At 39.6% G+C, this 25,916-nt stretch overlaps 1 protein-coding gene across 15 annotated transcripts in view; it reads left to right on the top strand.

Moving 5' to 3' along the window:
• Positions 1-25,916, top strand: part of Hmbox1 (homeobox containing 1) — a 132,509-nt gene that overhangs the window by 58,739 nt on the left and 47,854 nt on the right.

Genomic DNA, 25,916 nt, shown 5'->3' with positions numbered 1-25,916 from the left:
CACTGGTAAATACTGAATCTTCTATTAAGAGGTTACTCTTGCTCATTAATTTGATTAAAATTGTAACTTCAGAGGTAAAAGTATTAAATTTTATCCCTATACCTAATGTCAGCCAACCCTTTATGATACCTATGTGTACATATATGTATGTATATTTTACTAGTAATTCATTTTTATAAATGTCTTTGTTACCGATAAATGGCTTTTAAACATGTCCTTTAATATAGAAGTCTTACTGGTAAGGAAAGGTGTGAATTTAATTATTTTAAGTCTTTAGGTGTTTGCCAATAGGATGGATGAGATAAATTACTTATCTTTAATAAACTAAATTACAGTGTGTAACACATTATGAGGGTAAATCGTGCGAGCTTTACTGAAACTCACGGTGTGGTGGGTTATGCCATGACAGCTGTTGTCCTTCATATCTTTGCTGTAGCCTCTAAGACTACAAGCTGTGTATGTTCTGATTTGCAAAATTGAGAGGGAAAGCCAGACAAATTCGTGACATGACAGAACAGAATTGCAAAGTTGATTTTGTTCAGAAGAGAATATTTCTGAGTGTTGAATATACAGAACCTTGAATCATCTTATACTTCAATCTGTTTTAGTGCATACATGCATGCATATATGTGTATGTTGGGGGTGAGGGGTTTTTTGGGTTTTTTTTGTTTTGTTTTGTCTGTTTTTTGTTTCCCTATCATGTGTTCCAGGGATTAAAACTCAGGACATAATTCTTAGCAGCAAACACCTTTACCCACTGAGCCATCGTGTTCTTTTTTTTTTATTTTCAAAGAATTTATTTATTTATTATATGTATGTGAGCACACTGTCACTGTCTTCAGACACACCAGAAGAGGGCATCAGATTCCATTACAGATGGTTGTGAGTCACCATGTGGTTGCTGGGAATTGAACTCAGGACTTTGGCAGGAACAATCAGTGCTTTTAACCACTAAGCCATCTCTCCAGCCCCAGAAGTTCTTATAATGCATCCCCTATGCCTATTTTTTATTGCCATCTTTCTTATATTATATATATTCACGGCTGAATTAACTCCTTTTAGTTTTAAGAGTCCTGTTCATTTGCATACCTAATGCATTCTTATTTCCACGCCTCATTCTATTGGGGTGATATCTGGCATGAGCGTACTGACTGTCCTTAGGTTTAATCCTCACGTGGGTGATGCAGTTTCTTCAGAGGGTCTGTCACTGTTTGCATACCTGGAACATTTCACCCCCACCCGCCTGGTAGAATTGGTTGAGGCATAAAGGAGCTCAAACCACACATTAACAGGTACACAAAGGGACTGTTTCTAGGATGTTGTTCAACAATCGCATACATTTTTGTGTTTAAGGAAGTTGCAGGGTTTTTGTTTTGTTTTAATCTACAAAGCAAGAGAGTGAGGAAATTAATAGCAGGCTAATTTATTTGCTATCTACTGGCTAACTCACTAAGTTGTGTCTCTCCTGTATGCTGAACTAGTCCCATTTGTGCCCCACCCTGACTTGGAAGAACAGTAAGTTAGAGATTGACCATTATCTACATAACTGTTCTGTCATTCTGCGGCAGATTCTTTTCAAAGAAAAGAATGTTCACATCATTTCAGTTCCACTCTAATATGTGAGATCAACCTTAAGATAAAAATCAGAACGGATGGTGCCTAACAACAGAAAATGCTAAATAAAAAAGTGTAGCAAGGTGCCAAATTACGACACATGTGCTGTTCCAGAATCAAATGCAGAGGCTGCTTTTTATAGATTTGGAGGGCTTCTATAATAAGATAAACAAGAAGTGCAGGGGTGGGGTCTGTATAAATAATATCCTGCTGATAGGAGAAATGACAGTGTAAACAGGATATAATAACAGTGCCTGCTGAATTTCCAGCATGTTATTTGTAGATCCCGTCACAGTTGCAGCTGCTCCCACCGTGGGTAGATTTTACCTCTGTGAGAGGTCGGCCAAGATTCTAGCTTCTCACTAACAATGATAGGGTGGTGAGCAGAGCCTTGGCTTTAGGAATAAATACATGTATTTTATATTTACTGTCAGCAAAATGTTTTCTTAGGCTGTTAAAAGATTCCCAAAACAAATAAAAAGAAATGATCTCTGGGAAACATTGGGGACACTAAGAATAAATGAGTAAATAAATAGGCAAAGGTTGATGAAAGCTTATCAGCCAAAGAAATATACTAATTGGTGTCATGTCTTCTGAAAAAAAATGAAGAAAAATGTTAGCATCTGAATCTAAAGAACTTTATAACAGTTGTGTTGAATTGTTAGGGTACAGTGGGAAAACAGCAGATACTGAGATTCCGTTCTTTCTGACATCTAATCATGTGAACCAAAGCCTCACTTTCCTTATAAGTTGTGGGACTTTGACCAAATGATTGTTCTCTTAGTCCATTTAACCGAAATGTGATAAACTGAGTTGATAGTGTGGTTTACAGACATAGATGTGTATTTCTCACAGTTCTGGGGACCAGGAAACCCTGAGCTAAGGTAGCTTCCATGTCTGGGGACTGCTGGCTTTTCTGGCGTATATACTACTACTATTTCTTGCTGTGTCTTCACATGGTGGAAGGGGTGAAGGGTCTTCCAGGCCCCTTAGGGTTCTAATCCTATTCCTGAAGGCCTCCCCATGTGACCTAGGCAACCCCTCTCTGAAAGGTCCCCACATGTAAACATCATCACCGTAAAAACAAAGATCTCAATAAAAGGCTTGGGGTGCACATAGACATCCACACCATAGCAATCCAATTTTTTCCTAGTTGTCCAGTTCTAGTCCACTTTTAAACTACAGTACATTTGACACTTGTATTTATTTGCGTCTAATCTTTTTACTTCCAGCTGTATTCAAACCACTTACTTTTCTCTAAAATGGAGAATGAAAATATTATATATGCATCAGTTGTTTTACAAAAAAAAAAATAGTACTGCCGTCTTTCTTAATCAGAGAACTTTAGACCAGGTGTTATAAACCAACTAAGATATCAGTTTAAAAAACAAATTTTATTCTTTAGAACAGTGTTGTTCACAACAACATTGGACAGAAAGTTGGGAAATACCTCCTGTTCCACCATGCATACCCAGTCTCCTATATTTGTCACCTCCTTCAGGGGCACATTTGCTGCAGTCAGTGACCCTATGTTGATGTGTCATTGGGAACTAGCATTCCTAGTTGACATTAGGCCCCCTCTTGGTACTGTACATGCTATAGGGTCAAACAACACACATCCACACTTACAGTATGATCTCACAGCCCTCAAAAGTGTTCTGTGCTCTGCTTGTTGGCTCTTTGATCTTCCCAATTCCTGCGACCATGGATCTTTGCCAAAGTGTGTTCGCACTGGAGTCAAGTCGTGATGGCTTCCAGCAGGGTTCTTGTAGTTACTAAGAGCAGTTAGGTTCCTGTGTGTTGCTGCCTAGCCCCAGCACTCCTTTTCTTGTAAAGCTGAGTAACAGCCCTTGTCTGGACACTGCACTTTATCAGTTCCCTATTCGTGGGTGTGTTACCTTCAAGGTTTGTGAACTATGAAGAAAATTGTTATTAAAAATAATTTATATCTAAATTAGAATAGCAGTGTTGTTAGAGCATGTATCAGACTGTGGAATTGTCCTGTTATAATTGTCAAAAATAATTCATTTGCTCATTTGACAAGACTTTATCAGGATTTGGCTAGCTTTAAGTAGAAAGTCAGTTTGAAAGCTGTCTGTTATCTGTCCTCACAATAAGCAGCTTGTAGGTGGGCAGTCTGACTGTCTCCAGAGTAAATGTTTGGAGCTGTAGTTCCTCTCTTCAGAGGCTTTCCCCAGCTCTGCCTACAGGCTCTCTATGCCACTCTTGTTAGTGTTTTGTGTAGTATATTTGGGCCTTCTCTTGGCTTACACGTCCTGCAAACTGTTTTTTCTTCTGTCTCCTTCAAATTCTGGGCAAACTGCTTGTAGCCAGCACATGAGGATATACCAGGAAGAAGCACCTCTTCCGTGCGATGCCCGTGGTTTCTCACTCTGGTACTGAGAGTTCTGGAGGGAGCTTGTTGTAAACTAGCTCTGTAGTTACTGTAATGTGTGTGTCCCCCTGGGCTTCCATCATCTCATGTACAGTGCAGAGGGTTGTAAGCTTCCGTTAGGTTTGCTGCCAGCCTTACAGTGGGAACCAGGTCTCCTACTTGACTTAAAGCAGAAGCCACGTTATACTGATTCACACACCCAGAAGGCCTGCTAGCGATGGCCGAGGACAATACACAGGTGTGCTGCCCAGGCCTGACTGACTCAGCAGTTCTCAGTTCTCTTTCTTTCACCACCTCAGATTGAGAAACCAGCAAATAAACAACTCTGTCCCTAAAATGTTCTCACCAGTACATAATCCACTCTTTCTTAACATTGGGAATAGAAAATGACGTGGGAGGTGGGGGCAGCAATGGCTCAGAGCAGAGGCCGTAGTTCCCCAAGCCTAGTGGCTTTGAGTTCTATCCTTGGAGCTCACTCGGCAGGAGGGGAGCTGACTCCTCAGAGTCATCCTCTGACTTCCACATGCATGCTGTGGCATGTACCTCACATATACATGAAGTCAATGAACATGCAGTTTTTCTTTAAAGCTAGGCCTGGTGACACACACCTATAATCCCAAGCACCAAGAAGGTAGAGGCCATTGATTGTATCAGGGGTTCAGAATTATCCTTGGTTGAACTCATGATCAGCATGGACTGTGTGCTGTCAGGCCAAAAACAGACAATAAATGCTGACTTAAGGGGACAATGTCCTAGGAAGACAGTCAGGAGGCACTTCCTGTGAGACGACAACAGGCCGAAGGCTGAGCGGGAGCACAGGTGACGGTCTCGGGCCGATGCTTGAACAGCACCCTGCTTTTAGACTTTAAAGTGCCTGTCTATCCCTATCCAAAGTAACATCGATATGAACTTGTTGCTGTTATTTATGAGAAATTCTGAGCAATCGTTATTTTTTAATTCTGTATTTTTTTTTCCTTTTTCTTTTTTTTTCGGAGCTGGGAACCGAACCCAGGGCCTTGCGTTTGCTAGGCAAGCGCTCTACCACTGAGCTAAATCCCCAGCCCCTTTAATTCTGTATTTAAAAGACATGGAGTTTGCTGTGTCATCCCGCCTGACCTGGTATTCACTGTGTAGCTCAGCAGGTCCTCAACCCCAGATCTTCCTTCCTCAGCCTTCTAAATGATAGGCTCTAGTGCTACTGCGGTATTTGTAAAGCAATTTTTAAATTTAATGTTTTGAGTTTTGAGTCCTTTTAAAAACTAAAATATAGTGTTTTCTTAAAGGTATTTGTTTTCTTTTGACAGCTTTTTTTTGACAGAAAGATTGCCTTTTGGGCCCACCTTCTTCCACTACTTAGACGACACTCGTTTGACATGGTTTTTTCCAGGAGATACCATGTCTTTGAAATAGTAATGTATAATAATATTAAGACCAATATCTCTTAAATTTTGCTGATCTCTATATTCGGGCTCTGGTTTGGCCTAGTTATTGGGCAGATGGCTGACAGGAGTTCTAGGGCCAGTTCTGCTTGGTACTGGCATACACCCTGTAGGACAAACCTCCTTTTAAAAAGTTTTTATTTTTAGCTGTAATTGATGTGACACTTACCAAGTGCTAGATGCTATGCTAACTGCTTTATATAATTGAGAAACAGGCGTGAAGTCCCACAGTTACAGATAAGAAAACCAAGGGGAGGTGATGGCTGGGTTCCCCATCCTGTAGCTCTTGCTCAGTGCAGTCAGGGTTCTTAAGCATAGGCAGCTCAGTGCGGAGAGAATGCATGTAAAGGGCCAAGGACATAACTAGAGCTGTGCAGGGCCTGGGTTCAGAATAAGCTTCATGTAGTTAATTACCTGCTTTCTAGAGCAGGATTTCTCCGAGTAATTTTTCTAATTCCATACCCAAGAAAGGGTTGAGCCATGATTTGAATCCTGGCTCTGCTTAACTCTCGCCAGCCTTCAGTGCCCATTTATGGAGCTAGCCTACTCAAGACTAAATATGTTAACCACATTTGTAATATTCCTCATTATATAACATGAACTTGTAGAAAGAATAAATTAAAAAATATATTAACCCACGTGCACCTTTAAGTTTTTCAAACCTTAATTTTAATGATTTTTTTTTAACACTTTAACCTCTCTTGTAGCTCAGCACTCAACAAAGGTGGGAAGAAAGGATATGGGACCCGTTTAGAAAGGTTCTTTGGAGCAACTCCCATCTGTGCTGTCTGGAAATCGGCAGTTCAGTTCACAGGTCAGCAGGCAGTGATAGCTTGATCCACTTGCAAACACTTCACAGATACACTAGCAGCCCAGTTTGGTAGACAGACAGTTGGGTTAGCAACAGTGGTGACATGACCTACCAGAGACAGCCAGGCCTCAACCTCAGCTTGACTTAGCAGCAGGGACTCCGAGAGATGCCAGAAGAAGTTCTGGGCTATGCCTATCTCAGGGAATCGAAGATCAGTGAAGACGTGAGACCCACAAGCACTGCACATCTAGCTGTATAAGCAAGCCTAGCTCTCTCTCCTTCTCGTTGTTGAGTCCTATTTATACCCTCCAAACATCACGTGTCCTCTACTTGCCTCAGCACATGCATCCAGTCAACCTGATTCCCCACAGAGTCCTGACAAATGGAGCTCAACTAAACAATGTAAGGTGGACCAATAACTGTGTGTTGTTAGCAAAGAATCTTTCATCACGTGTCCTTTCACACGTTTGCTTTAGCAGAACATCCTCTCTCCTATGTCTGCTTCACAAGCCTGCCTTAGTCTTTCACCTGTGTCCACTTCAGGACAATACTCCATGTGTTTGCCACAGCAAAACACCACCCAACACACCTGATTCTCCATAGAACCCTTCAGTTTCTACTTCACCCATCCATACCCCTTTTTTGTTGGGGCTTCCCTTTTACCAGGACTGGATTTGAGCTCCTGTGCAAAGGCTCTAGGCATGTGCTCTCCCTCCTGCATTAAGTTGATTTTCTATGTTAGAGAATTATATTCCTGAGGGTGGATTTCAGAGGAGGGGATGGTATTAAAGCTCTCTGCTTTATGTCACTCACCGTCTGCTACATTGTAGCACAGTAAACGTTAACTCAACACTTACGTGATACATGGGCTATAATGTCCATGTATCACACAAGATAAGGTTTCTACTTAAACACACACACACACACACACACACACACATACACACACACGGGAGTAAATCATCAGGCCCTTAATGCATGCTAGACAAGTGCTGTTCACAGAGCTATGACAGTTCCAATCTATAATTGATTTACTTTAGTCTTTAAAATGTAACTCTTGTATTAGTAACATTCCTTTTTTCTTTTAAGTCCTCTAGTTTGACCATATATTTCATCTTCCAGGAGTTTATCCTACAGAAATACTTTCTTATATCTCGAAGGATGATGGTATAAGAATGTTTATTTTATGTGATATGGTAGCATAAAGCTATAAATAACCTGTGTCCATCAGACGGAAGCTGGTAGGTGAATTATGATTCATTTGCATTATGTGTTATTGTCAGTCCAGAAGTGAATAAGGCAAGTCTGTTTTAAGCAGAGTAAGAGAATTAGCTGGAGAGTATAGATAAAAATGACTGGGGGCTAGAGAGATGGCTCAGTGGTTAAGAGCACTGACTGCTCTTCCAAAGGTCCTAAGTTCAAATTCCAGCAACCACATGGTGGCTTATAACCATTTGTAATGGGATCGGATGCCCTCCTCTGGTGTGTCTGAACAGCTACAGTGTAATAGAAATATAATAAATAAATAAATAAATCTTTAAAAAAATGACTTAATTATTTTTCTTTTTTAATTTATATGACATGCATGAGTTCTATGTTTTGGAAAATGAAACCCAGACCCAATTTTTAAAATGTACACCCCATTACAATTTACAAAAAGAGTATGTCCTTGCGAAATTCAGTCTAAACCACTGCTTGTTTATGTACTGCCCGGTATCGGAATCACCAAGATGGCTTGCATATGCTTGGCCCAGGGAGTGGCACTATTAGAAGGTGTGGCCCTCTGTTGGAGTAGGTGGGTACTACCTACTCCATATACATCCTAGCTGCCTGGAAGTTAGTATTCTGCTAATGGCCTTCAGATGAAGATGTAGATCTTGCACCTTGCTTCTCCTGGAGTTTGGATGGTCGATACTGACTTGGTCAGATGCTCTGTTGCTGTTTCTTATATATTGCTGTAGACTAGTACAGACTGTTACTTTAGTTGACTTTCATATATTGAGTGAATTCTTCTCTCCCAACTTAAATTCCACTTAGTCGTGTATAATTTCTTTAATATGTGGTTGGGTTCAGTTTCCTGGTATTTTGTTGAGGATTTTTATGTATGCATTCATATTGGCTCTCAAGCCACAGTCCTCTTTGCTCTCAGTACTTTCATCCGGTCTGCTTGTGGGCAGCACTGAGTTTATGTTTGAGTTGGGCGTAGTTGGTAGTTTAGTTTTTTCCTCTAGAGTTTTGTTCACTTCATCCTGATTATAGATTTGGTTGACATACCACTGTTCACAGAATTTCCTTATGACCCTTTTATCTCTGCAGAGATGAACCCCAGCCTCACTAGTGATTTAATAATTGAGTTCTTTTTTCTTTTGGTTAGTCTATCTAGCTAAAGGGTTCCTTGCAACTATAAGCTTCTGCCTTGGTCTCTTCATTGTGAAAGTTTATAATATATTTTTCTTTCTAACATCTCAAAATTATTTCATAATTTCCTCCTCAACTAAGTGGTTAGAAAAGTATTGTTTAATTTCTATGTGTTGTTGGTTTTTTTTTCTTGTCTTTTTCTCATTTAACTCAGTATCTTCTGCATTTTAGGCCTGCACTCCGCCACTGCTGCTCCCACACACCGCTGATCCCATTGCAACTGGAGATCATAATCTGTTTATTCCTTCCAGAAATGGGGTCACCTATTCTGGAGATTGTTCCATGCACATTAACCTGTAGGTTGAGGACTGAGGGACATGTCATTCTCTAGAGTGCAGTAAATGTCACCTTGGTAAACATTTGAGAGTGACATGTTTTCTGCATGTGCTGGGTAGAATGTTTGCTAGGCTTTGTTTCATGTGCATGTGTGGTTTCCTTACTGCTCTTTAATGATTTTATTTCTGGAAAGTGGGGTACTGATAAATGGGGTATTGGCAAGTGGGGTATCTGGAAGTGGGGCATTCGTCTTCCTTGTTTCTCCCTTCAACTCTCATCAGGTTTTTGTTGCATGGATTTTGAGGTTCTGTTATATAGGTTTATGTCTTTAATTATATCTTTCTTACGCATTGACTGTGTGTTTGTACTCAACACAGAGTCTCACTATGTATATGTAGCCCAGGCTTTTCGTAGTATTTTTTTTATTACAGTTTATTTTTTCTAGTGATGGCTGCTGTCTGCATGATCTGCATTTTTCCAGTTTTGCTTTCAACATATTTGTCTTTGAATATATTTCTTATAAACAGCATATAGTTGAATATATACTGATTTTTTTCTTCTCTCATAAAATACTTCTTGACTGCAGCTTCCCCTCCCATCATTCCTCTCATTCTCTTGGCCCTCCCTTTCCCCCAAATCCACCCCATACCCATCTCTCCCCAGAAAAGAGCAGGCCTCCGAGGGACATCTACTGAACACAGCATAACAAGATATAATAAGACCAAGCACCAACCTAGGTGGACAAGGCAACTCAGTAGGAGAAAAGGGGTTCTAAGGTCAGGCAAAATAGTCAGAGACATCTTCCACTCCCATTGTTAGGAGTACCCCCTCTAAAACATCAAGTCAATAACCATAACATGGATGGAGAAGACCTAGCGCAGACCCATGCAGGTTCCACAATTGCCTCTTCTATCTCTATGAGCCCTGCTTAGATCATTCTGTGGGTCCATCCTCTCCCTGTGTTCTTGACCCCTCTGGCTCTCCCAATTCCTCTGCCCATTCTTCTACATTTCCTGGGCTCTAAGAGGAGGGACCTAATGGAGACCTTCAACTTGGGCTCTCTCTTCACCTAATATCTAGCTGTGGATTTCCCTTCAGCTGATGATGACTGGACTAGGCACCAATCTATGAGTATAGCAGAACATCATTAGGGATCATTTCATAGACAACCCCACACCCCCATTGCATTTGGTTCTACTCTAGGTCTCTGGGTTATCCAGCTTCTGGTTCCTGGTTATCTAGGCAATGTCAGGCTTGGGCTCCCTCTTGTGGCATGGGCCTCAAATTAGACCAGTCATTGGTTGGATACTCCTACGTGTTCTGCTCCACCATAGCACATTTATTGGGCAGGATAGATTGTAGGTGGAAGGTTTCGTGGCTAGGTTAGTGTCCCAGTCCCCCACTGGAAGCCTTGCCTGGTTACAAAAGATGTTCAGGCTCAGTATCCTCTCTTAGTGGAGTCCTTGTCAGGGTCTCTCTCGGAGATTGCAGAGGGTTTCAATGGCACCAAGTTAACATATCACCCCACAAATGCCTTCCTTTTCCAGTTGTCTCTCCCAGTACTCTCTCCCTCTGCCCTCATACCTGATCCCTTCTCTTCCCATTCTGACTTGTCCCCGGTCTATCTGCAAAAGCTGTTCTATTTCCTCTTCCCGGGAGATCCATGTTTGCCCCCTCGAGCCCTCCCTCTTACTTAGCCTCTCTGGGTCTGTAGATTGTAGCATGATTATCAATTACCTTCTAACTAATATCCACTTATAAGTAAGTACACACCATGTTTGTCTTTCTGGATCTGAGTTACCTCACTCAGGTTGATTTCTTCTGTTCCATCCATTTGCCTGTAAATTTCATGCTGTCATTTTTCTTAAACTGATGAGTAATAGTTCTACATTTTCTTTATTCATTCTTCAGTTTAGGAACATCCACACTGCTTCCAGTTTCTGGCTATTTTGAATAAGTTCACTGTGAACATAGTTGAATAAGTGTCCTTGTGGTATAACGGAGCATTCTTTGGGTAAATGCCCAAAAGTGGGATAGCTGGATCTTGAAATAGATTGATTCCCTTTTTTGTGAGGAACTAGAACACTGATTTCCATAGTGGCTTTACAAATTTGCACTTCACCAGCAATGGAGGAGTGTTCTCCTTGCTCCACATCCTTGCCAGCATGAACTGTCACTTGTGTTATTGATCTTAGCTATTCTAAGAACTGTAATTTGGAATCTCAAAGTAGTTTTGATCTGCATTTTCCTGGTGGCTAAGGATGTTGAACATTTCTTTTAAGTGGTTTTCAGCCATTTGAGATTTTTTAATTAAGAATTCTTTGTTAAGATCTGTACCCTATTTTTAAATTGGATTGTTTGATTTGTTGATGTCTAGTTTCCAGAGTTGTTGTTGGTTGGTTTTGTTTTGTTCTTTAGACAGGGTTTTTCCTGTAGAGCCCTGACTGTCCTGGAACTCACTCCGTACCAGGCCAGGCTGGCTTTATACTCAGAGATCCTCCTGCCTCTGCTTCCCAAGTGCTGGGATTAAAGACGTGCACCACCACTGCCAGCTGCATTCTTTACAATTTTAGATATTTACCTTCTATCAGATGTGGAGTTGGTGAAAATCTTTTCCCTTTCTGTAGGCTGCCATTTTGTCCTATTGATGGTGTCCTTGGTCTTACAGAAGCCTTTCAGTCTCATGAGGACCCATTTATTAATTAATCTTCATGCCTGTGTGCTTGGTGTTCTGTGTAGGAAGTTGTTTCCCATGCCAGTGTGTTCAAAGCTATTACTCCCCACTTTTCCCTGTTAGCAGGTTCAGTGTATCTGGTCTTATGTTGAGGTCTTTGGTCCACTTGGACTTGACTTTTGAGCAGTGGTAAATATGGTTCTATTTGCATTCAGCATCCAGTTGTACCAGCACTGTTTGTTGAAGATGCTTTCTTTTTTCCATTTTGTATTTCTGGCTCCTTTATCAAAAATCAGTTGTCCAGAGGTATGTGGGTTTATGTCTGGGTCTTCTATTTGATTACATTGATCAGTGTGTCTGTTTTTATGCCAACACCATTTGGTTTCTATTACTTTATTTCTGTAATACTTCTAGGAGTCAAGGATGGTGATAGAGGCAGAAGTGCTTTTATAGTTCAGGATTGTTTTCATCCTTGACTTTCTGTTTTTCCATATGAAGTCCTTTCAAAGTCTATAAAGAAGTGTGTTGGAATTTTGATGGGGATTGTGTTTAATCTGTTGATTGCTTTTGGTAGGATGGCCATTTTTACTATGTTAAGTCTACTGATCTATGAGCATGAGAGATTTTTCCATCTTCTGTTATCTTCCTCAATTTTTCTTCAAAGGCTTGAAATTTTTATAATACAAGTCTTTCACTTGATTGGTTAAGAGTTACCCCAAGGTATTTTATATTACTTGTAGCTATTGTGAAGGGTATTGTTTCCTTGATTCCTTTCTTAGTCCATTTGTATATACAAAAGCTACTGATTTGTTTGTTTATTTAATCTTGTATCTAGTCACATTACTGAAGGGGTTTATCAGCTGTAGGAGTTACCTGGTAAATTTTTCAGGTCTTTTATTGTATATTATCTGAAAATATCAATACTTTGACTTCTTCATTTCTGATTTGTATTCCCTTGACCTCCTTCGTTTGTTTTATTGCTCTTGCTAGAACTTCAAGTACTATATTGAATAGATATGGAGAGAGTAGACAGATTGGTCTTATCCCTATTTGAGTTGAATTGCTTTTAGTTTCTCTGGATTTCATTTGATATTGTCTATGGGCTTGCCGTAATTACCCTTATTATATTTAGGTATGTACCTTGTATTCCTTATCTCTCCAAGACTTTTTTTTTCTTTTTTTCGGAGCTGGGGACCGAACCCAGGGCCTTGCGCTTACTAGGCAAGCGCTCTACCACTGAGCTAAATCCCCAACCCCTCTCCAAGACTTTTATCCTGAAGGAGTGTTGGATTTTTGTCAAAGGATTTTTCAACATCTAATGAGATGGTGGACTTGTGGTTTGTTTTTTTTTTCTTTCATTTTGTTTATATAGTGAGTTACAGTAACTGATTTTTCTTATGTTGAATCATCCCTGATTCTCTAGGATGAAGTCTTAATTGGTCATTGTAGATGATCTTTTTGAAGTGTTCTTAGATTCAGTTTGGGATTTTTTTTTTTTTTTGAGTTTTTGGTTGTTGTTTGTTTGTTGTTGTTCTTTACATTCTATCTTCATAAGGGAAATTAGTCTGTAGTTCTCTTTCTTAGTTGAATCTTTTTGTGATTTGGGTATCAGGGTCACTATGGCTTCATAAAATAAATTTGTCATTGTTCCTTCCATTTCTATTGTGAAATAATTTGAGGAGTATTATTCCTATTTTGGAAGTCTGTAGAATTCTGTGCTAAAACTGTCCTGCACTGGGCCTTTTTTTTTTTTTTGGATTGGGAGACTTTTAATTATTGCTTCTATTTCCTTAGGGGTTATAGGTGTTTTAAGTTGTTTATGTGCCCTTTACTTAACTTTGGCAAGTGGTATCTATAAAGAAAATTATTCATTTCTTTTAGATTTTTCAATTTTGTAGAGAATAGGTGTCAGGAGCCATAATAGGACAAGCTAATAGCTAGTAGGTGATTTTTCTGTGATGGTCTGCTTCTGATTATAATATAGTCTGGGACAGATTCACTCTTAGTAGGCAAGACTGTAGGAGAATTCATTTGGGAGAGATTCCTGCTATTAATATGCTTTCCTGCTATTATTAAACATATATAACAATCATTAAGTAATAGCCTGCCCCTTTGAGCAGATCTCTGCAGATCTACGAAGATGTACTATCTCGTAGTCATGCTACATAGACAAATAGATGACTTCTTTAGTCCTAATGATGATCCTGGAGGAATTCCTAAAATTATATCAGTGCTTATTAAGCTCTTTTATAGTGGGACTGCTATTAGTTCCTTTTCTGATAGTCAAAACTGCAATGAGAACTCTGCCAGTCTCCCATGTGTTACCAGTTAACTGCCTCTTAGAGAGTAACCAGACTTTCTCCTACTCAGAGCACATTCCAAGAGGTTGTAAAACAATTAACCAAAGGTCATAAAAAGGGAACTAACGATTTATTATAGGTGCCAGGACAGAAGATAAAATATTGACTGGGTTTATCTATATAAAATTTCACTAATAACTTAGTTATGATTTTAAACCTTCAGTGAACCTATGGATCTGTGATAGATGATGGATGTTTACCCAGATAATTACTCCTAATGCATATGCATGTAAACATTCTCTGCTGTAAAGTTCTATTTCAATTTATGATTTGATTTTGTGTGTGAACTTGTGATGAACTTTTTAACATGTGATCATGTATTCTGAAAGATATATAAGTAATGAGGACAAAGAAATGAGAAGGAAAAGGGAGAAGAATTTTTTCCCTTTCCCCACTTAGAATTTATCCCTTACTCCACTTAAGATCTATCTGTTTTTCCCCTTAGATAGCTTTCATAGGAAACTGTTTTACAACTTAGTAATAAACTCTATAATCACTTTTCAAAGTGTCCCTTTTTCTTCCTGTGACTTAGGACTAGCAGGCCAAGAAAGTTAGAGCTGCTTAGTTCCTGCTGAGGTAGAACGAAGGCCACATTACTTAATTGCCTGCTGTTCAGCTGCAGGTGTCAACCACCTCAACCAGCAGCTTTTCTCTCTGGGAAGAGCAAGAAGGAAAGAGCAAGAAAGTGTTTAGGACTTTTAGAAGTTATCATCAGTATTTCAGTACAGTGAGAGAGCTAAAATGTCAGGAGGCCTTCAGACTTTAAAGCCACAATAGAGCCCTACTCTGTGCCCCTCAGCACTACCCTCTCCAGGGTGGGGAGGATCCCAGCATTTTGGTTTTTAAAGTATGTAATTCCTTGGATTTCCTTGGTATCTGTTGATATGTTCTACCTTTCGTTTCTGATTTTGTTAATTTGGATATTCTCTCTATGTATTTTAGTTAGTTTGGATACTGAACAGTTTGTCTATCTTATTGATTTTTACAAAGCAAACAAACAAAACAAAACCCAACTCATTGACTCTTTGTATTGTTCTCTGTTTCTATTGTATTGATTTCAGCTCTAGGTCTGATAATTTGCTGCTGCCTACTCCTCTTGTGTTCTGTTGTTGTTGTTGTTGTTGTTGTAGAGTTGTCAGGTGTGCTGGGAGATTGTTAGTTGAGGTCTCACTAATTTCTTTATGTAGACGTGTAGTCCTATGAACTTTCCTCTAGGCACCACTATCATTATGTCCCATAAGTGTGTGTATGTTGTGTATTCACTTTCATTCTAGGATTCTAGAAAGTCTTTAATTTCTTTCTTTTATTTCTGTCTTGAATCAGTTTTCATTTGTAAGGGTCTGAAAATCACTGAAGGAAGACCCAGACTCAGATAGTATGCAAAGACAATGAATGTTTATTCTGCAGAAACATCTAGCATACAAGGGTTACCATTGTTCAGAATGGCAGCCCAAATAGAGCATTCGAGTCCCTTTTATAATAGGACTGCTTAATTGCTTCTGAGATAACAGTAGTCTTCTAAAACTTAGGGCACATTCCAAGGGGTTACAGGAATTATTAACCAAAGATTATAAAGAAGATATACACCATAGGACCCCAGGTACAAAAACAAGAGATAAGATATTGACTGGGTTTATCTAAACAAAACTTCAAGGACAGCTTAGTTACAGTCTTATTCCATGACGCTGCAAGCTTGTAACAAATGGTGAAAGGTAAGCCAGAAAAATTGCTTCTAGTATATATGCACATAGGTATTCTCTTTTATAACTTCTTAGTCAATTTATGACTGAATTTATATGCAGACTTGCAGTGAACTTTTTACCATGTGAACACCTGCCCTGAGAGTCCTACAAGTACTGAGAACAAAGGTCAGAGATAAAGTCCCTCTCTCCTTTTCTCCCCATACTCTAATTTAGAGCTCCCAAATTCCTGCAGGCTGCTTTCTCTAGCCTTCTGTGTCACTTTGAGTTGCTAACCAGAGGCTGCAGCTTTCAGCCTGAAAGTGACTCAGTCAGATGGATTAGCTGAAAGAGCAAGTACCTTACTTAGCAAGTGGCTTGTGACCTAATTTCTGGGTGGAGATAAAATGGAATATGAAAAATGAGCTTCTCACACTTGGTAGAAAGTTGTTCAGTTTCCGTGAGTTTGTATGCTTTCTGTAGTTTCTGTTGTTGTGGTTGAAATCTAGCTTTAATCCATTGTATAGTCTAATATGTGCAGGAGGGTATTTCAATTTTTCTGTATTGTTGAGGCTTGCTTTGTGGCCCAGAATATAGTCACTTTTGGAGAATGTTCTTTGAGGTATTGAGACAAATGTATATTAATTTGTATTTGGGTGAAATGTTCTGTAGATATCTGTTAGGTCCATTTGGTTTATAATGTCTGTTAGCTCCAGTATTTCTCTGTTTAATTTTTGTCTAGATAACCTGTCCATTGATGAGAGTGGTGTATTGAAGTCTTCCATTATCAGTTTGTGAGGGTCAATGTTTGATTTAAGCTTTAGTAATGTTTCTTTTACAGTGCCCTTGCATTTGGGGTGTAGATGTTGAGAATTGAAACATCATCTTAGTGAAGTTTTCCTTTGATGAGTATGAAGTGTCTTTTCCTGTCTCTTAACTAATTTTGGTTTGAAGTCTCTATTTTGTTAAACATTAGACTGGCCAACACCAACTTACCTTGTAAGTCCATTTGCTGGAAAGTCTTTTTCCAACCCTTTACTCTGGGATAACATCATCATTGATGTTAAGGTGTATTTCTTTTTTTTTTTTTTTTTCTTTTTTCTTTTTTCTTTTTTTTTTTTTCGGAGCTGGGGACCGAACCCAGGGCCTTGCGCTTGTTAGGCAAGCGCTCTACCACTGAGCTAAATCCCCAACCCCAAGGTGTATTTCTTATACTCAGCAGAAGGATGGGGTGTTTTTTTCTTATGAGTTTTGTTATTCTGTGGTTTTTTTTTTAAATTGGAGAATTGAGTTTATTGATACTGAAAGATATAAATGTCCAGTAATTGTTAACTTCTATTATTTTTGTTGGCATTGGCATTCACACCCACACGCATGCACGCACGCATGCATGCACGCACATATACAATGGGTTTGCTCGTTGTGTGAGATTATTTCCTGTACATGGGTATGGTTAACCTCCTTGGGTTAGAGTTTTCCTTATAATACATTCTGTAGGGCTGAGTTTGTAAATAGATATTGTTTGAATTTGATTTTATCTTGGAATATCTTGTTTTCTTCATCTATAGTAATGGAAAGTTTTGCTAGTTCTAGTCTGCATCTGTGGTCTCAGAGTCCAGGACGTGCTGGCTTTTGGAGTCTCCATTGAGAGGTTGGTTGTAATTCTGATAGGTCTGTTTTTATATGATACTTGTTCTTTTTCCTCGCAGCTTTTAGTGTTTTAGTATTTTTCTCTGTTCAGTATGTTTAGTGTTTTGATAATTATATGGCAAGGGGAATTTATTTTCAAGTCCAATCTGTTTTGTATTCTATATGCTTCTTGTATCTTTATAGGCATTTCCTTTTTTATGTTAGAAAATTTTTCTTCTATGATTTTGTTAAAAATATTTTCTGAGCCTTTGAGCTAGGATTCTTCTTCTATTTCTTTTTCTTTTTTCTTTCTTTCTTTCTTTTTTTTTTTTTTTAAGGTTTGTTCTTTTCATAGTGTCCCAGATTTCCTAGGTGTTTTGGGTCAAGAATTTTTTAGACTTAATACTTTCATTGTTCAATGTATCTATTTTTTCTATGGTATCTTCAATGCCTAAGATTTATGCCTCCACTTCTTTTGGTGAAGTTTGCCTCTATAGTTCGTGTTCACTTATCTAGATTTTTTCATTGCCAGAATTCCCTCTACTTGTGTTTTCTTTATTTCTCCTACTTCCATTTTTAGGAACAGTTTTTTTTTTCCTTTAACTGTACCCCCTCTCCAACTCACCCCCCTTGGCCTTCTTTATGGGATTTATTCATTTCCTCCAATTTTTTGTTTGTCTTTTCCTGGATTTCTTTAAGGAATGTATTAATTTCCTCTTTAAGGACTTATATTTTCTTCATAAACTTGGTTTTAAATTCCTTTCCTTGTGCTTCAAGTGTATTGGAATATTCAGAGCTTGCTACAGTAGGCTACCTGGGCTCTGGTGGGGAGATACTGAGATGGCTGTTGTTGATTGTGTTATTTACACTGGCCTCTAGGCATCTGGGTGTGAGGTCCTGGTGCTGATTTCTGAGAATGTCTTTGTTGGATGGTATTTTGTTCCTTGGTTTGTTTTTCTCTGATCTTCTAGCCAGTATGACCTGTGGTTGAGCAGGTGCTACTGCCCAAGTTGGGGGCTGGAACACTGTGATGATGAAAGTTTTGGGATAGGGGATATGTATGGTTAGGGGACACTGATAGAGTTGTGAAGGGGAATCCATAGAAGGGCAGCTTACCTGGAGTTCTGGTGGCCAACATTACCTGTGGGTGAGGAGTCCTTGAATATAGTGCTTTTTATCTGTTCTGTCAGCTTCTGTCTTCTTTTGTAGTGTTTAATTCATTAAGATTTAATGTAATTAGGATAAGCATGACTTATATTTACCGTGTTCTCTGTATATTTGGTGCCTTTTTAGTTTTTATTGCTTCGTCCTTTTGGATACTTTCTAGTATCCAAGTTGTAATCCCTTATTTGTTGATATAGTTTGAATTGTTCTTTTGACAGTTGCACTAAGGATTATTATTGACATGTTAGTGCATAATAATCTAGCCCAGATTAATATCAACTTAATTTCAAAACAACTTTGCTCTTACACAGCTTCATTTTTCATATTTTGTGATGTCACACACGTTGCATATTAATTAATGCATGTGTTCATTAGGATACAGTATGTAATTGTTACGTTACACTTGCCTTTTCAACAAAATAGCACAAGGTACTTATGGACTACAGCATACCTTTGCTCTTCTCTTTACGCACGTAGCTTCTTTCTTGTCTGTGTCAGTTTGCTGTCACTTGCTCTGCCGCAGCAGCAGCAGCAGGAGGGTGTGACAGAGCAAAGCTGCTCACCTCACAGAGCCCAGAAGCAGGGAGACCAGAGGACTGGGGAGATATATCTTTTAGTGTGTACTCTTAGAGACTCCAGTCTTCCGAGTAGGCCTGACCACTCAGAAGCTATCATTTGTGGCCATTTTGGGATGCACCCCGTAGCACCCCTCCCTTTTCTGTCTTCAGTGTATTCCAGCTCCTGTCTAATGTCCTTTCATTATACTCTAGGAAGTCCTCATTTCAGAGACTTCCTGTGGTACTGCCTTGTATTCCTCAGGCAGTGTCCTAAGTGTCCTCCTCATGGCTTCTCTGAGGAACCTACTCTCAGCCCTAATGAGCTCACTTTGTACATAATCCTTCTTTTCCCTCTTTTACTTTCACTTCTTATCTTTGATTTTAAAGTGTTTTTATTACAGTTTTGTTTAGTTTGTGTGCATGGGTGGAGGCACATATATGTATGCTGTTGCTCATGGGTGAAACACATGTATGTATGCTGTTGCTCATGGGTGGAGGCACATGTATGTATGCTGTTGCTCATGGTGAAGCACATGTATGTATGCTGTTACTCATGGGTGAAGCACATGTATGTATGCTGTTGCTCATGGGTGGAGAGCACATGTATGTATGCTGTTGCTCATGGGTGAAGCACATGTATGTATGCTGTTGCTCATGGGTGAAGCACATGTATGTATGCTGTTGCTCATGGGTGGAGAGCAGAAGGCAGCTCATGGGTATTGGTCTAGCCTTCCACCATGGGATCCCATGGATTGAACTCAAGATGTCCAACTTGGCAGCACTTTTATGTGCTGAGACATCTCACCAGTCCTGTTTTGTGGAGAGAGGTATTGATTTATGGTGCTTGTAGGTGTGAATTTTTAGGTTAACATACGTGAAGATCACTAGGCACCTAAAAATGTTAAGATTTTTCATCACACTTTGTGTGATTTTTAACCATTATTTTCTCAGTTCTTGTGTATTCACTTACCTCCTAAGAGTCTCACCTGGTTGGTGTGTGTCTATAAAGCTTGCTCCATGGCACTCTTTCCCCATGTGCTACCTCAGTTGACCTTTGCATCGCGGTGGTGAGTGCTTCTGCCACTTCTTATTTGCTGTGGAACCCTGTCAGTAAAATTTTTATTTCATTTATACTTCTGTACTCCAAAATGTCTGTCTAGTTCTTCCATATAGTAGTCTCTGTTGATAGTTTTTATAGGATAAACCATTTTTCTTATCCTTTTCTGTAGTTCTTTTGACTGTTCCTATCTATGTCAAATAAGTCCACCATCCCCGTGTCTGTCAGGACGCTTTGTTCTGTGGTTGTGTTTGTTATGTTGTGTTGTTTGGTTCTTGAATTGACTGCAGGCAGTGTCTTACTCTGTAGCCTAAGCTGGCTTTGAACTCTCAATATGCTTTCTCCCTCAGCCTCCTGAGTGCAGGGATTAGGGCTGAGTCACCGTGACCGACTTCAGAGTCACTTTTTATTGACTCTTCTTTTTAAACACATATTTACTTCCAGTGTGTGTGTGTGGGGGGGGGGTGATGGTGATGATGGTGATGATGGTGATGATAATTTACACCCTCATGGAGTCCTGGCGTTGGATCCCTGGAATTGGAGTTCCAGATGATTTGTGAGCTGCTGTTAGGTGCTGCGTGGTGAGCCCTTAATAATGTGCACAGCCTTGAAAAGGGTGATTTTGAGCAAGTTTGGTGGTGCCTTTAGGACATACCACGTTGTCTTGCTTTCCTTCCTTTCACAGAGGCGTGTCATGGGTAGAGATTCTTGCTGTACCCTTTCCATTCACTTTACTGCAGCCGAACAGATCCTGAAGGAACAGTGACCCCGATTTATCTTTGTAACATTGTCCTCCAGGCATGAAACTGGGACACAGACCCTCAAGTAGATAAGGCCTGGCTAACACAACACCATTCAACTTGTACTAGTAAGAACTCCATGGTGAGATAGTGCCAATAAGAGTGAAGCCAAAAATTTGAAATTTATGTATTGACTGAAAACAGAACCAAGAAGGAACAGGAAGAGAGCTATGTTTTGAGTCACACCATGATCATACACATACACATTTTTCAAAACTCATTGTATACATAGGAGTTTGCCCTTTGTAGAATATACATCAGTTTACTACAATCATACAGGGCTTCAAAGTCAGAAAACTGGGGAATGGGAAAATCTTGAGTCCATTTAAACCTAGCCCTGAGTAAGTTATAGTAGAAACTCTGGGTCAGGGCAGAAAGAGAATGCTGATTAAAGATCAGAAGTTAATGTGAAGATTACATAAAGACAGAGGTCCCAGGGCCAACATGTATGGCTTAGTCATCTGTTGCTGCATAAAACTGTATCCCAGAATTAGCATCTTGAAATATAAGCCTCTAGTATTCCAGACAATATATATCAGAAATGCAGGAGCAGCTTAGCTAGGCTGTTTAAGCTTTAGCTTAAAAATTGAATCTAACACCCTCTTCCAGCCTCCATGAACACCAGGACACACATCATTCATACACACAATAAAAATCTAAAATGTCTTTAAAAAGAAAGAGTCAATAAAAAGCCACCATAAAGTTGGTCATGGCTACTCAGCCCTAATCCTAGCACTTGGGAGGCTGAGAGAGAAAGAGTTCTAAGAGTTCAAAGCCAGCTTAGACTACAGAGTGAGACACTGCCTGCAATTAATCAAAAAGCAGACAACACAAGATAGCAAACACAACAGCAGAAAGAAGTGTCCTTACAGAACATAGCTAGAGGTCTCATGAAGTCGCTGTCCCCTGGGTTAAGTGAGGAATTAGATGTACAGTGTGCAAGATGGAGAAAAGTCCCTTACTAGGTGTTGAAACCTAACTGTATGCTCTTTAAAAGCTTATGTGTTACCTGTATTGGGAAGGCTTTATGCATCCATACGGAACAAACAAGAATGATTCTAAGGTATGAGAAGGTGGAGAAACATTTTCCTGTGTATGTTTGACATACTTGGATTTTTATAGAAAATGATTTTGTTTTAGCTTAAACATTGAATCATTAGCTCCATAGTGACACACACCTACAATGTGGCCCTCAAAAGCACTGAAGTAGGACGCTTACGTGTGGGGGACAAGCTTGAGATGCATAGTGGCTTCCAGATCAGCCAGGGCTATCTAGTGAGACTCTGGCTCAGATAGACCCAAACATGACTAAACATGTCTCTGACTGGTCTGATTTACGAAGAGCATTCATAAGGGTTTACGGTTTGTGGTTCTGAGATGGCCTGTTTGTGTCATCAGAGTTGTTATAGTTGTTCAGGTAAAAGAAGCTAAGATTCCAGAAGACAGGAATGATGACTAGAAGAAAGAGATTTGGTAAGAATGTAAGCGTTAGGGGAGAGAGTGGGGAGGTTAAAGTGAGCTAGCTCCTACAGGAAGACAAGCAGATGAAGGGCGAGGACAGTGGACTAGGCTTGCTGCGTTGGCCTATGAGAAATTCTCGCTAAAGTTGCCTAGCCAGTGGTTTCCAAGAACAGGCTGTGCCCTGAGAGTCTCTTGCATTTACATGACATTTTAAATCATTGTTGATAATTAATGATGATCAAAGAGAGAGGCTTAAATATGGAATCCCAGCAGCCACTAATGAGTAGGACGCTAACATAGCACCTGGAGCCCACATGATGCTCTGGAGGAGCTGTGTCCCTCCTTCCAGGGCTGGTGAAGTGTGAAGAGCCAGTGAGTTGTGACAAGAAACAAAGCATGGAGAGGGAGCCAGCGTCCGTCCGGTGTTAAGATGTAGAATGCTGTTCTAGTTGAGAGCCCTCTAGTGGGAGAAGCGTGGTGTCTCCAGAGAGCCAGGAAAGTCTGTAGTCGTGGGCATGGTGAAGCGGGCCAGCGACTGTTTCCAACCCCTTTGGGCACTTTCTCACTGGAAAGAAATTAAGCAGCGCTTAGTTTTAGTCAGTGATTTTCTTCCACAGCAGGGAAGGGACTGTCAGGAATTTTCTCCCAAGGGAAGTAGCAGAGCTGACAGACAGTGCAAAGACACTGCTAGGACCTGACTACCAAGCCCCACAGAGCTTCCACAGCAACCAGGGTTGTGGGTCAAGGACCCTAGAGGAAAATCATTTCCCAGTGTGACATTTGCTGCTTATTCGTCTGTCTCCCAGTGCCTCTTCTGGAAAATGGCTGGGTTAACTTGTTCATTTTCTGCATTTACTGTTTGAATCCAAGGTGAATCAGGATGACAACCTGTATCACTTGCTCCTCCCTTTGTCTTATTACATTCATAATTACACAGAGAGAACAATGTGTGATGACATATCTTTAAGTCAGTCACATGCTTACCTCAGAGTAAAATTGCAGACAAAAGGCAGAAGTAGACTTATTTTTATAAGTCTTCATTCACCATTAATCGCACTGTTTCTAAAAGAACGAACAGAAACTAAAATATTCAGGGTCAAAAGCCAGACATTAAAACATTTATGGAAAGATTGAGAAAGTTTTAGTGGTAGAAATTCAGGAAATTTTTACAATTTTAGACTTATAGTATGTGTCTGTAAGCTTTTGATTGATATATATATATATATAAAATGTAATACAGGGTATATGAAATTATATATTCATAAAGTATATACTTTATATATCCAGAGCATATTTATATATGTATATGTATATATATGCTTTGAATTTTAAAAATTTGTGGGGATCTTTTTAAATTTTAAATATGTACAGTAGGTAACAACTCAGTGACTTTTCCAAAGTCTAGATACCCACATTACCACTTTCCATCATCAGTACAGAACATCACTGGCCACCACATAAACCTTCATCCTCAACCTTTGCTTTCCGGAATGGGTACCAGTATGCTGATTTACATCCCTATATATAGTATAGTGTATGGCTTTTGTGTGTGCTTGGCTTTTGGGAAGCAGCATTATTTCTGTGAAGTCTGCCCATGTGGGTACATAGTTTATCCTCTTCCTGTTGCTATGGGTACATATACTACTAGTTCATCCTCTTCCTGTTGCTATGGGTACATATACTACTAGTTCATCCTCTTCCTGTTGCTATGGGTACATATACTACTAGTTCATCCTCTTCCTGTTGCTATGGGTACATATACTACTAGTTCATCCTCTTCCTGTTGCTATGGCAGTCTGCAGCAGAAGACAGATATCATTATGCATTCTGCATTTGATGGCCATTTAGGCTTTGGAACAGGGGAATTCTCTGGGTAATGCTCACATATGAGTCTTCTTGTGCATGTCTTTGTGTATGTTTGTGCTGGATAAGTAATTACTCCTGTGGTCTGTATACCCAAAGTTCAGTGTTTATGGATCCTGCCTATTTGTTTCTGAAAATAGCCCTATTGTATGTGAATCCTATGTTCTTGTTAATACTAAGTATTAATGGGTTATTGATGTTAGATTAGTTTTGGGAGTTTTGTAGCTTTTTAAATATATTAAATTTAGCCAGGCTGTGGTGTCCCATACGTACCTTTAGTCCCAGCACTCGGGAGGCAGGGGCAGGTACATCTCTTGAGTTCAACTCCAGGCTGCTCTACGTCGTAAATTTCAAGAAAGCCAGAGTCACACAGAGAAAACTTTTTCTCAAAAATAAACACTATAACAAAACAAAACAAACAGAAAATGTAAATGCATGTCAGTTTTTTTTTATAAAAATATACTGTAACTTGATGTCCTCTTGATGGGCTTTTGCTGCCTGCTACACAGCATGGATAGCTCTCATAGCTAATGGGCTCCATGTGTTCTATTGTGAGGGTGATTTAATATTGGAAAAAACTGACAGATCTCAGACATACTTTTTCTTAATATATTTTTAAACATCCCTGTTTTTTATCTATGTGGTAACAGCAGGAAAATCCAAATAGATTTTGATTTCATGTGCTGAATGACCATTTCTTCATTCTTATTTTAGAGTAGTATTAAAAAGAAACCGTGATGTCTAAAACTAGATTTTGGTTACAATGTTGCCAACCACAGCTGATGTAATTCTTCAGAATAATCGGCATTCTCCTCTGACTTGTGCACATGAGCAGAGCTTCCAGGACCTGCATCACACAGACCTTCTACCACTGGGGGCGTCTGGGAATTACTTAGGGACGTCTTTAAAAAGAGAACCAGACTCTGAGAAAGAGAAGGCACTAGTGAGATGGCTTAGTGGGTAAAGGTACCTGACACCACACCTGACATCCTGTTCCAGTTCCTGAAACCCAAGTTGTCCTCTGACCTTGTGTACTGGACACACACACACACACACACACACACACACACACACACACATTTTTAGTCAGAGAACTTTCTATCATAGTCTTTCTTTCAGCTCCTCCTGCCATGTTTTCTCTTGTCATCTTCTAATAGGAGTTGCTGAGTTTCTGAAACCCTGATGCCTTGTGTTTGTTTAGTTAATATGTGATTATGTCATGGTAGCCCTGCCTTCTGTTGAGTACACTAGGTTTACACAGCTGTTTGTACAGTAGTGTTTGGTGTAGCCCACAGTGGCTATCTTTAGAGCAGTGATTCTCAATCTTCCTATTGCTGCAACCCTTAATATACGGTTCTTCATGTTGTGTTGCCCCCCAACCATAAAATTATTTTGTTGCTACTTCATAACTTTGCTACCAAAAAAAAAAAAAAAAAAAAAAAAAAAAAGATTGCTCATAACTTTGCTACCATTATGAATCATAATGTAAATATATCTGATATGTGACTTCCAAAGGGACAAGATTTCTTTGTGTAGCCCATAACTCTCTCTGTAGATTAGATTGACCTCAAACCCAAGAGATCTGCCTGCTTCAGGCTGCTGAGTGCTGGGATTAAAGGTGTGTACCACCACTGCCTGGCATGTGTTAGAGGCTTTAAGATGTAAACCCTTTATCATAGTTAAATGATATTTTAGAAATGCCTTGTTTATTTTTTCCTG

This window comes from Rattus norvegicus, chromosome 15 (genome assembly GCF_036323735.1).
Source record: "Rattus norvegicus strain BN/NHsdMcwi chromosome 15, GRCr8, whole genome shotgun sequence".
In the NCBI taxonomy this organism is placed as follows: Eukaryota; Metazoa; Chordata; class Mammalia; order Rodentia; family Muridae; genus Rattus; species Rattus norvegicus.
Note: the sequence above shows the minus strand (reverse complement) of the source record. Positions and strands in the feature narration are given on the sequence as shown.